The sequence below is a fragment of the Balaenoptera borealis genome (genome assembly GCF_965194805.1).
Source record: "Balaenoptera borealis genome assembly, chromosome: 11".
Classification (NCBI taxonomy): domain Eukaryota; kingdom Metazoa; phylum Chordata; class Mammalia; order Artiodactyla; family Balaenopteridae; genus Balaenoptera; species Balaenoptera borealis.
In genome coordinates, this window is record NC_138868.1 from 52,276,755 (window position 1) to 52,286,867 (window position 10,113).

Sequence of the window (10,113 nt, forward strand, 5' to 3'; positions counted from 1 at the left end):
GGAGTGTCCCCTGGGTCCTAGAATAGGGTAGGGGCAAGGGAGGTGGAGACTGTAATGCCTCCCAGCTGGTTGGGTCCCTTTGGACAAGCTGTGGTAGCAAGAGCCCCAAGGGCCTGGTTCTAGCCTCAGCTGACTGCGTGCTACCCTCGGAGTCAGGAGACACTTTCCTCTCTGGGCCTCAGTGCTCATATGAAAAATGGGAAGGAACAGTCCCTTCTCTGGCTCCCTCCTTCAAGGGAGGATTGAACATGGACATTCTAAACTTACTGTGCACATTCATTACACTGATGCTTGCTTCATTCATCCACTGATTCACAAATATGTATTTTACTTACTATTGGTGGGCTCTGTTCTAGGCATGCATACTGAAGTCTGTGAGCTCCAAAGGGAAGGGAGCACCTCTGCCTTGTTCCAGCAGCATCCATGCTTAGAACAGAGGTCAGATTAGTAGGCCTTTGTTAGTCTGAGTAGAATTTCTGGCACTGTGGTACGTGGGGAAGATGGCCTCTTCTGGCTGCGGAGCTTTGAGAGCCCCCAGGATTATATCTCCAGCTCAGGCAAGCCCTGCCCCCTCCTCCCTGCCTCCTGGCTCCCTAGGGCTCTGGCCTGAGGCTGGCCTGGCCTTTCCCAGGGTGCCTGGCCCACAGCCCAGTGAATCATTTTCCGCTCTAGAGGCAGGACACCCCATCCCACCCGAACAACACACACAAATGGAACCCCCCCCCCCCCCCCACTGTGCCTGGGTTCGAGGGAAGGAGGGAGGGAACAGGAGGGGCTGGAAACAGGCACTGGATAATTTCCGTTCCCACGATCCCTCACCCCAGCCTCCCTGCATGCTGGAGAGTGGGTGGAGGTGAAGGAAGGGAGCCTTCCTTTGCAGAGCACCTGCTGTGCAGTAGGTGTTCACCCTCACTTTTTTTTTTTTTAATTTATTTACTTACTTATTTTTGGCTGTGTTGGGTCTTCGTTTCTGTGCAAGGGCTTTCTCTAGTTGCGGCAAGTGGGGGCCACTCTTCATCGTGGTGCACGGGCCTCTCACTATCGCGGCCTCTCTTGTTGTGGAGCACAGGCTCCAGACGCGCAGGCTCAGTAGTTGTTGCTCATAGGCCTAGTTGCTCCGCGGCATGTGGGATCTTCCCAGACCAGGGCTCGAACCCGTGTCCCCTGCATTAGCAGGCAGATTCTCAACCACTGCGCCACCAGGGATGCCCCACCCTCACTTTTGAAGTGAGAAAACCAAGGCTGAGGGAAAGGGATGTTTGAAACAGCTGGAAGGTGGTGGTGCTGGGCCCAGACCATATGGGTCCGATTCCTGGTACAGTGTTCTATGCTGAGCAAGGTTTAGACATTTTGAAGGAAGTAATTTTTAGAGCCCGTATGGAAACAGACCTCATCCACAAGTTCTGAGCCAGGGCTGGGACCAGGGGCCAGGCCACTATTGTGAGCAGCAGTGCGCACAGCGGTGGGTGGGTGCTTTTCCTGGGAGCTAGGGTTGCCAGATTTAGCAGATCCTACTTTAAGGCTTCATCAGATTCCCAGTGGTATTCCTGCCCATCCACCACCCCACCCCACATCGCCACTCAGATGTGGGACCCAGAAGATCTGGGTTTTGGTTACTCTGCCTGTAAAATGGGGGTGACAGTCCCAACCTCTTGGGCCCTGGAGATGAGTAAATTCAGAGTTTACTAGCTCTTCAGGAGCTGTTTTTCACATCTGTTGGGGTCTGTCTATCCACCTACCCCCTAACCCCCGCCTCCTGCTTCTGGCCATTATCCGTAATGTTAAGAAACTCTTCCTTCCCAGGCTGGAAGATCCAGCTGTATCTTCTTGAAATTAAGGAGGGGGTGCATGGTTTTTGGAGGGCAGAGAAGAAGAGAGGGAAAAAACCCACATGAAACAAGACTGGAGTTAAATTCAAACCACATGCACCGCAGCCCCTGCCATGCGGGCCTCTGTTGCCACCTGTGGGTGTCTAGAGGAAGTGCAGTTTCTGGAGCTCCAACTTCCTCCCTTAGGCCAGAAGGCTGGATCCCGGTGCCTGCAATCAGGGAGGAAGGTCAACCTGTCCATTCCCCATCTCTGGGCATGACCTCACTTTCCCACCTCGCTCAGGGAGCCTGGTGGGGAATTTAGAGTCCACCTGCACCTTCCCTCCTCCTTCATTTGTTTACAGAGGGGAAACTGAATCCCAGAGTGGGGAGCAACTTGGCTAAAGTCACAGAGCAAGTCAGTCAATCAGCAGATATGTATGGTACACCTACTGTATGTCAGGCACACAGTTGTGAACATGGAGAGACCTGGTCTCTGCTTTTATGAACATTATAGTGGTGAGGCGGGGGGTGGGGGAGACAGACAGAGAGACCTTCCTCCTATTTGCCTACTTTCATCTCTATTTCCAGTCATCCAGAGAAGAGGATATAGCCCATTGCCATCTAATTCTAGGTGCTCTGGCTTGGCTTAACTCCTCATTTATGTGTTTTGTGACCCTGGTGAAGTCACTCAACTTCTCTGATACGCTGATTACTTGGGGTCAAATCCCAGCTTTGCCACATCCGACTTCATAACTTCAGGCAAGTTAGTTCACTTCTCAGAGCCTTTGATTCCTTATCTGTAAAATGGCGATAATAGTGATATATAACTCAGAGGATTGGTGTGAGGATTAAATGAGATAATACATAAGAAACAGCACCTCACTAAACATGAGCTGGCAGTAAAAATAAGTCCCCACCAAGGGTATAGGGAATGTGTGTCATTCCCTGAGGTGAGGGGGTCAGGAGTACAGTGGGTAGGGTGTCTCTTCTGGGCTGAAAGGTGGCCAGCATGGTTGAGCTGCCAGAAGCTGGGCCTGAGCCCCAGCATAGGGAGTGAGAGCTGCCCCCTCAATCCTCCTTTCAGCCATCAGAGATAGTTTCTGGAAGGGTGGTGAGATTTTCTAGTGCTACAGAGGTTGGGGTCCCAGATGGACTCCACTGGGCCAACAGATGAAATCTGGGTCTGTGCAGAAAGCATCCTCTTGCCTCATTCATCCCATCAGGACATTAAAGACCCTGGGTTCTTATCCCAGCTCTGCCACTTACTGGCTACATAACTGTGGCTTCTTCACCTCTCTGGGCCTGCTTTCTCAGCTAGGTGGTTCTTACTCAGAGTCTTTCGTGCAATTGCAATCAGATAGTAGCTGGGCTGGACTCATCTTGAAGGCGTGCCCACTCACAAATCCGGCAGTTTCTGCTGGCATTTGAGTAGAACCTCATCTGGGCTGTTGGCTGGAGTACCCTACACATGGCCTCTGCGTGTGGCCTGAGCTTCCTCACAACATGGCGCTGGGCTTTAAGAATGAGTGACCCAAGAGAGCAAGGTGAAGGTACGTGGCATGTGTATGGCCTAGCTTTGGATGTCACACAGTATCCCTTCTGCTGTACTCTGTTGGTCAAGGTAGTCACAAAGGTCCACCCAGTTTCCAGGAGAGGGAACATAAACCTCATCACTCTGTAGGAAGAGTGTCAACACCACATTGTAAGAAGACCATGTGGCATGGAAAATATTGTGGTAGCTACCTAAAAATGCAGTCTACCACACCTTCCTGGGGTGCTCATGAGGATAATTGAGACAGTGATGTAAAGTACTTCACCCATGCCTGGCACCTGGTGAATGCTCAGCTATAGCTGGTTTTGGTTTTTATTGAAGTGGCCCCTTCACTTTCCACCTCTGCCACAGAACCACGTAGACCATCACCCACAGAGGGGCTGTGTAGTCACATGGCCACAGAAGACCACTGACAAGGGCATACACAGACACGTGGATGAATCCGAACAGTTGGGACACGCGTCGTGTCTCTCATAGTCTCACCTCCAGGTGCACACGGTCCAACCTAAGTAGGGCAGTGGCCCTGTGGCAGGAAGGACCTGAGGCTCCTTAAGCCCTTGATCTCTCCTTCCCGTTCTCAAAACACATTCCCCAGAATTCTGGGGCCCACCCGGAGCAGCCAGTCCCAAGGGAGTCCTGTGGCTTGGACACTGTCCTTGCAGCTGCCTGAGGCCTGGGAACTCTATGGAGCCTTGAGAAGGCCCCGCCTCCTAGAAGGGAGGGTCTGTAAGGGACAGGCCATGACGTGGGAAGGGATGGATGATGGGAAGAAGAGGGAAGGGGTCTCAGACAAGAGCAGATGGAGAGACTGAGGCCCCAAGAGGGGAAGTGTCTTGCTCAAGGTCACATCACCAGTAAGTGGTAGAGCCAGGACTTGAGCCCAAGCTGTCTGGCTCACAGCCTGCCCTTTTAATTGCTATACCCAGAAGTCCCTCTTTTGGAACTTTCATTTCATTGATGAACCTGAGGACCTGAGGAGGGCAGCAGCCATCAGCAAAATGGATAGCACATTAGGTTGGGAACATTCAGTACTAACTTAATGCCCGTGGACATTGGTGAGGTCAGGAGCTCAGACAGTCCATCTGGGCCGTTAGCCAGGGCTCAGTTCCCAGGGAAGAGGATCCTCCATGATCCCAGCATTGCCTGTGGACAGCATTTTGTTTTCTACCAAATCCGTCCTGGGTCAGGAGAACATGTTTGCCTCACTGTCTCAGTACAGATGAGGCTGGAGAAGCAATTCTGGCAACCAGGGCACCAGGGAGGCAGGGGAGCCTGAGGGGAGGTGGAGAGGGGCTCTCTCCAGGGCAGGTGGTGGTTTTAAGAGCATGGGACCTGGAGGCAGCCACCTGGGCTCCACCCCTTACCAATTAGGTGACTCCCTGAGCCTCAGTTTCCTTGTTTGTAAAATGGGGGAATAACAATATCAAAGCCCTTGACGTAGGGGCTCCTGTGGGGATTAAAGGAGCCAGGGCTTGGAAAGCAATGGTGGGGTGCTTTCACACCTGAAAAGCGTTCAATTTGCATTAGTGATGGTGAGGATTCTAAGATTATGGCGTTCCCAGTGTTCTGATTTGGGCAGCTTTGGGGCCCAGACACTCTTCTGGCAAATATGTTAGAGCTGTGCACTTGTGAAAGGCTGGAGACCCCTCCCCATCCTGCAGGAGCCTGATGAGACCTGCTGCCCCTGAACCTGCATTGTACTTATTTCTTTTTCAACTCTTGTCTTCCCACATAGGCTGTGGTGCCCAGCAGGGCACAGACTTCTTTTCTTACCTTTAAGTCCCCGGCACAGTGCTTGGTACCTGGAAGGTACTCAATAAATATTTGTTAAGCTAATCAACAAATGAATAAAATAAAAACTCAATTAACTTCTCACCCATTGGACCATGTGTCTGTGTATCCATTTATGTTCATTTGTCATTGATTCATCATTCTGTTCTTCCATCCGTTTATTTATTCATCCATCATCAATCCACCCTTTCATTTATTCAGCCATTACTCATTAGCCATCCATTTGTCCATCCATATGTCCTTTTTCATCACTGGTCCCCCAGCTGGTCCAGCACAAGTGGCCCCAAGTGGGCAAGAGGTCTTGCAGGTGGTCTTGGTGGGGCTCAGGGTGGGAGTGAGTCTAGAGGTAGGCAAGCAAGTTGTTAGGCTTCCCTCAGAGATGGGGAAGTTGTCAGCTGACTAGGTGGGGGTCAGGAGGATTGGTGTTCCCCAGGGCTGGCAGGGGGTGCCCAGCTGGCTCCTGGAGTGGGGTGGTGGCCTTGCGGAGCAGAGCCCTTTCCTATCCCTGCCTCTTGCCTTTCCCTGACTGAGGAGGGGGAGGGGAGCTGTTTGGTGAGGAGGGAGGTACATGGGGTGTGGTGGGGTTTGGGGTATGAAGAGGAGGGCTCGATGGGCCTTTACCAACTACCTTATACACTTACAAAAACTATTCTGAGCCAGATTCACTTGAAACAACTGCCGATACCCAAAAGGAAAAGAAATCAGTGTCTGAAATGGGAGCTCAGAGGAACAACAACAGAACCAGACCTGCCCAGGGGTGTCTCCAGCCTCCACGCCAGCTGACCTCCCCCTGAGGGGCTCTGATACCTGTGGTGTTGTGGGGGTGACCCCTGGACACCCTGATTCAGCAGCTGTGCATTCCTGTTCCTTCTCTCAGCTTCCTTTCATTTCCCTACTCTGACCAGCCCCTGTGTTGCCACGGCAATGGGCTTGGATCTAATTAGCTATCATTAATGAAGCAGCGGCAGCAAGCAAAGCCTTCAGCACCAGGCCCCGCCCCTTTCTCCAGGGCAGGGGCCTCTGGTGAACTCTGCCTTCTGGGCACCCACATGCCTCCGAATCTCCTGACCTTGGGACCTTGTTCAAACCCTGCCTCCTCCAGGAAGCCCTCCCTGGATACCCCTCCCCTCCAGTCCCCCAGGCAGAGGCGACTCCCTCTGCTGAACCCTATGTGTTGTCTGGGAGCTCCTGGGTGCTGGCCAGAATGGATTCATCTCTGCAGGGCCTGGTCCCGCTGGAGTGAGTGAGGGAATGAGTGTACCTCACTAACAAGCCCAAGCTGTGCACTGCCTCCCAGCAATTTAGAGGAAATAAGGCCCAGGTCATATAGCTGGAGAGAGGGTCAGATAGGGGAGGAGGTGTTCTGAGAGAAAGCCAAATGTGGGTTAAGTAGCTGTAGTATCAAGTGATGGGCCTGGGGTGAGGCCTTCAGACCACAGGCCCTTGTGCTAGTGTGGGATTATCTTTGGGACCTGGCCATTTGGACTGGTGTCCATCCTCCTTGCTCATATCATCACTCAGTCAACTGGTCTGGCTGTTCCAAACCCTCTGCTAATGTGATGAGCCCAAGAGGAGGAGGAAGAGGAGCAGGTCCCACCCCCAGGGAAGTCCACAATCCATCCCATTCGGAGAGTGAGAGGTGGGGGTCTCACTGGATTCCTCGGTACAAACCAGAGGCAGAAGAGGGCTTGGGGCCCTCCTGGAAGACCCTCACTTCCGCATCTGTGGGGCAGAAGGGGCTGGGCAAGTACCCGCTTTGGGGATGTGGTGGCCAGGCAGGCTCTTGGCCTTGAAGGCTCTGTGCTGCCCATACACAGATTGCTGGGCTCCATCCCAGTAGGGTGGTGTCAGGGAAGCTGAGAATGCGCGTTTCTAACACGGTTCCCACGAGTTCCACAGGGACGCACTTTGAGAACCACTGCTATAGAGGGACCAGGAAGCAAGTTCGCGCAGAATACACACTCTTGCCTGCATTCATTCTTTCTCAGCAGACTGGCTCTAGAGTTACTCTGGGCGGGGCCCTCATGTGACCCAGGAGAGACCAGTGGGTTCACCAATTGTTCTCTCATTATGCGGCACAAACTTAGGGAGCACCCGTCTGGTGTCGGGCTCCGCCCCCCAATGCAGGCTCTGGGAGCATCCCCCCCTCCCCCCACCCCCCGTCTGTGTAGTGCTCACTGCTCTGGGAGCCCCTGCCAGGTGCAGGTCACACCGGTTTTCTCTTGCTACTCTCTTGGAATTCCCTGTGCCTGTTTTCATTGTTGGCTACTTGCGGATTGTCTGTTGGGGAGTTAAAATTTTAGTGTTGGTTATTTGGGACTCTCTGAAGATGCCAGTGCTGGCCAGGGGTGTGGGGTGTGGACTCACCTTGGTTGAGGGCTGAACAGGGGGATGGGGTGGGCAGTGGGGCAGAACAGGATAAGAGGCTGCAAGGGCCAGTAGGAAGGGCTGATCCTGTGTCATGGGATGCCAGGGAAGTTTCATGAGCAGGGACCTGCATGGGCTGGTTTGCCTTTCGGTGGTGACTGCTTGGTGTGTGGGGAGAAGGGAGGAGGAAGAGTTATTGGAGTTATTGTCATTAGCCGGCATCTATGTGCAGAGTCCTATGGTTTGCAAAAGGGACGTGGACCCTGCCCTCAGGGAACCTACTGTCCCCTGGGAAGAGATGAGCATCAATCTAGCAATTGCTCAGATGTATAATTACAAACTATAATACCTGGTTAAGAAAAACTGAGGCTCTTTGAAAGCATGAGCAGGTGCACCTGACCTAATCTGAGGATCAGGGAGGGCTTCCCTGAGGTGACATTTGCACTAAGATTAGTCTTAAAGAAAAAGAAAAAACACTTGTAGGAGAGGGAAAAGACATGGGCCAAGGACCTGGGGCAGGAGAGAGCCTGGTCTGTTTCTAGGAGTTAGAACAGAAGTGGCAGGGGAGGGGGATATCAAGCAAGTGGAGCTGGGACTGGCTTGTTGATGAGTTCGGAAGGTCTCCACTGCACAGAAAACCCTGGGGGAAGCAGGTTCGGGGGAGGGTGTCAGTTGGGGGTTTGGTGAGTGTGGGAGCCCTCAGTACACTAGGGGAGTATGAGTTCCCGGGTCAGCTTCAGGGTGCATCAGAGTCCCTTGGTGAGGATAGAAGCTGGTGCAAAACTAAGCTCACCCTGCCCCCTTCATGATTAAGTGAGTCTGGAATAGGTTCGGGCATCACCTGGGATTTGAGGAACAGGTCCTGAGGACCCTGCCAGGAGACATCCTGGAGCACAGTTTGGTGGTGGTGTGGGGCAGGGGGTGTAAATGCCTGAGCCCCTCCACGTGGCGGGGGGTAGTGGGATGGGGTGGAGAGGGATAGGACTTGAACCCTCTGGGACTGTCTCAAGCACAGGACACAGGTCAGCTGGTTGGGGTGGGAGTAGGGATGACTCATGGTGGGCCCTTTTCCCTGGTAGCCCCCCCTCCATGGTCCGAGTGCTCTGCCCCTGGACAGGAGGACAGCAAATTCCCAGGGATGTGTATGTGTGCACATCCCTAAATTTGTGTGCCTATTTTTGCCTGGTTATAGTTGTGTGAACACGGAAGCACATGCCACTGTGTGCAGCCCTGGGTCGGTTTCTTGTGTGTAAGGGTTCAGGTCTGTATGGAACTATATTGTTGTGTGCCCTTGGCTCTGACCCAGGCGTGTTTCCTAATCGAGCACCGAGGGCAGGTATCCATGTATGTGGGCCTGTTCTGTGTAGGTATTTGCATGCCACTGCGTGTGCCTCCGTGCGTACAGGTGTGGACAAAAAGTGCGTGTTTTCGAGTGTACTCGCCTTTGTCCACGGATCTGCGCGGACTCGTGTCCTCAGAGGGAGGTGGGTCCAAGAGCTGACACCGCTGTGTGGCGGAGCGGCGGGGTCGAGGTCGGTCGCCTTTTGCGTGTTGCGGGAGATGGGGCCGCGTGAAGGCGGGGGTGGCCCGGGAGCGGGCGACTCCCCCCCTCCTCCTCCGCGCCGCCAGCGGCGCCGCGCGCGGGGCTCGCCGGGCGCACTCGAGCGGAGGAGGCAACAGCGCCGCCGCGGGCCCGGCCGCCGCCATCAGATCGACGCTGGAACTGACACCGCGCGACCGCCGCTGCGGCCCGGCTGAGCCCCCGGAGGGAGCGTCGGTGGGAGGGAGGGGGCCCGTAGACCCCCGCCGCCCCGGCGCCCCTGCCCCGGCGGCAGGCCGGCCGTATGCTACAGATGGTGAAGACGCTGGCCCAGTTCACCATCGCGCTGGAAGACATGCGCGATCTGGGCCCAGCCGCCGCCTCCGGGGAGCCCGCCGGGGGGAGCAGCAGCGCTGACCCTGCTGAGCCCGGGGAGGCCCAGGTACGGGGAGGGGGAGGGGCAGCGAGGGACCAGGGCCAAGGCCTAGAGCTCAGGTGACCCTGGACTGGGGGAGGCACCGGCAGATGCTGGGGCTCAGGGCCGGAAACTTGGATCCGGCACACCAGCCGCCTGGCACACCAGCCGCCTGGCCGTGGGGCTGGGGGCTCAGTGACCAGTGACGGGGGCAGGGAGATTGAAGGTTTGTGAGGAGCCCTGGCAGGGGTGGTGTGGCTGGCAGGACGCTGAGGTTTGGTGCCAGCAGAATGCAAACTTGGGATGGCAGAAGGGCTGGCCAGCTCAGCGGGAGTGGGAGGACTGCACCCTGAGACCCAGCCTTGGCAAGGCCTAGTGGCACTAAGCATGCGATATAGGTCTGCGTGGAGGCAGAGGCTGTCACCAGGGGTAGGTATCCTGGGCCCATAGGCTCAGGGAGAGGTTTTTTCCAGCCTCCATCTCAGGCCTGAGGCAATCCCCAGATGAATGTATGTGCTGGGGGGTAGGAGGTAGTCAATTTTGCGCCACCCCCCCTTTGCCATCCTAACCCTGCCACTGGGCTCGCTGGGCGTGGGTGGTGTCATGCTGGGGTGGCAGTGGTGGTGTCCCCATTCCT

At 54.9% G+C, this 10,113-nt stretch overlaps 1 protein-coding gene and 1 long non-coding RNA gene across 5 annotated transcripts in view; one reads left to right on the forward strand and one right to left on the reverse strand.

Annotated features, from left to right (window-relative positions):
- ARHGEF17 (Rho guanine nucleotide exchange factor 17) overlaps positions 1–10,113 on the forward strand; it is a 59,378-nt gene that overhangs the window by 24,156 nt on the left and 25,109 nt on the right. The window lies entirely within an intron of this gene.
- On the reverse strand, positions 914–9,368 carry LOC309606322. 2 transcript variants are annotated; one of them, XR_014231756.1, is made up of 3 exons: positions 8,964–9,368; positions 5,240–5,494; positions 914–2,608 (listed from the first exon to the last, which is right to left on the reverse strand). It is a non-coding gene; the product is annotated as an uncharacterized lncRNA (long non-coding RNA). The 2 variants fall into 2 exon arrangements; XR_014231757.1 differs by having other exon boundaries at positions 914–5,494.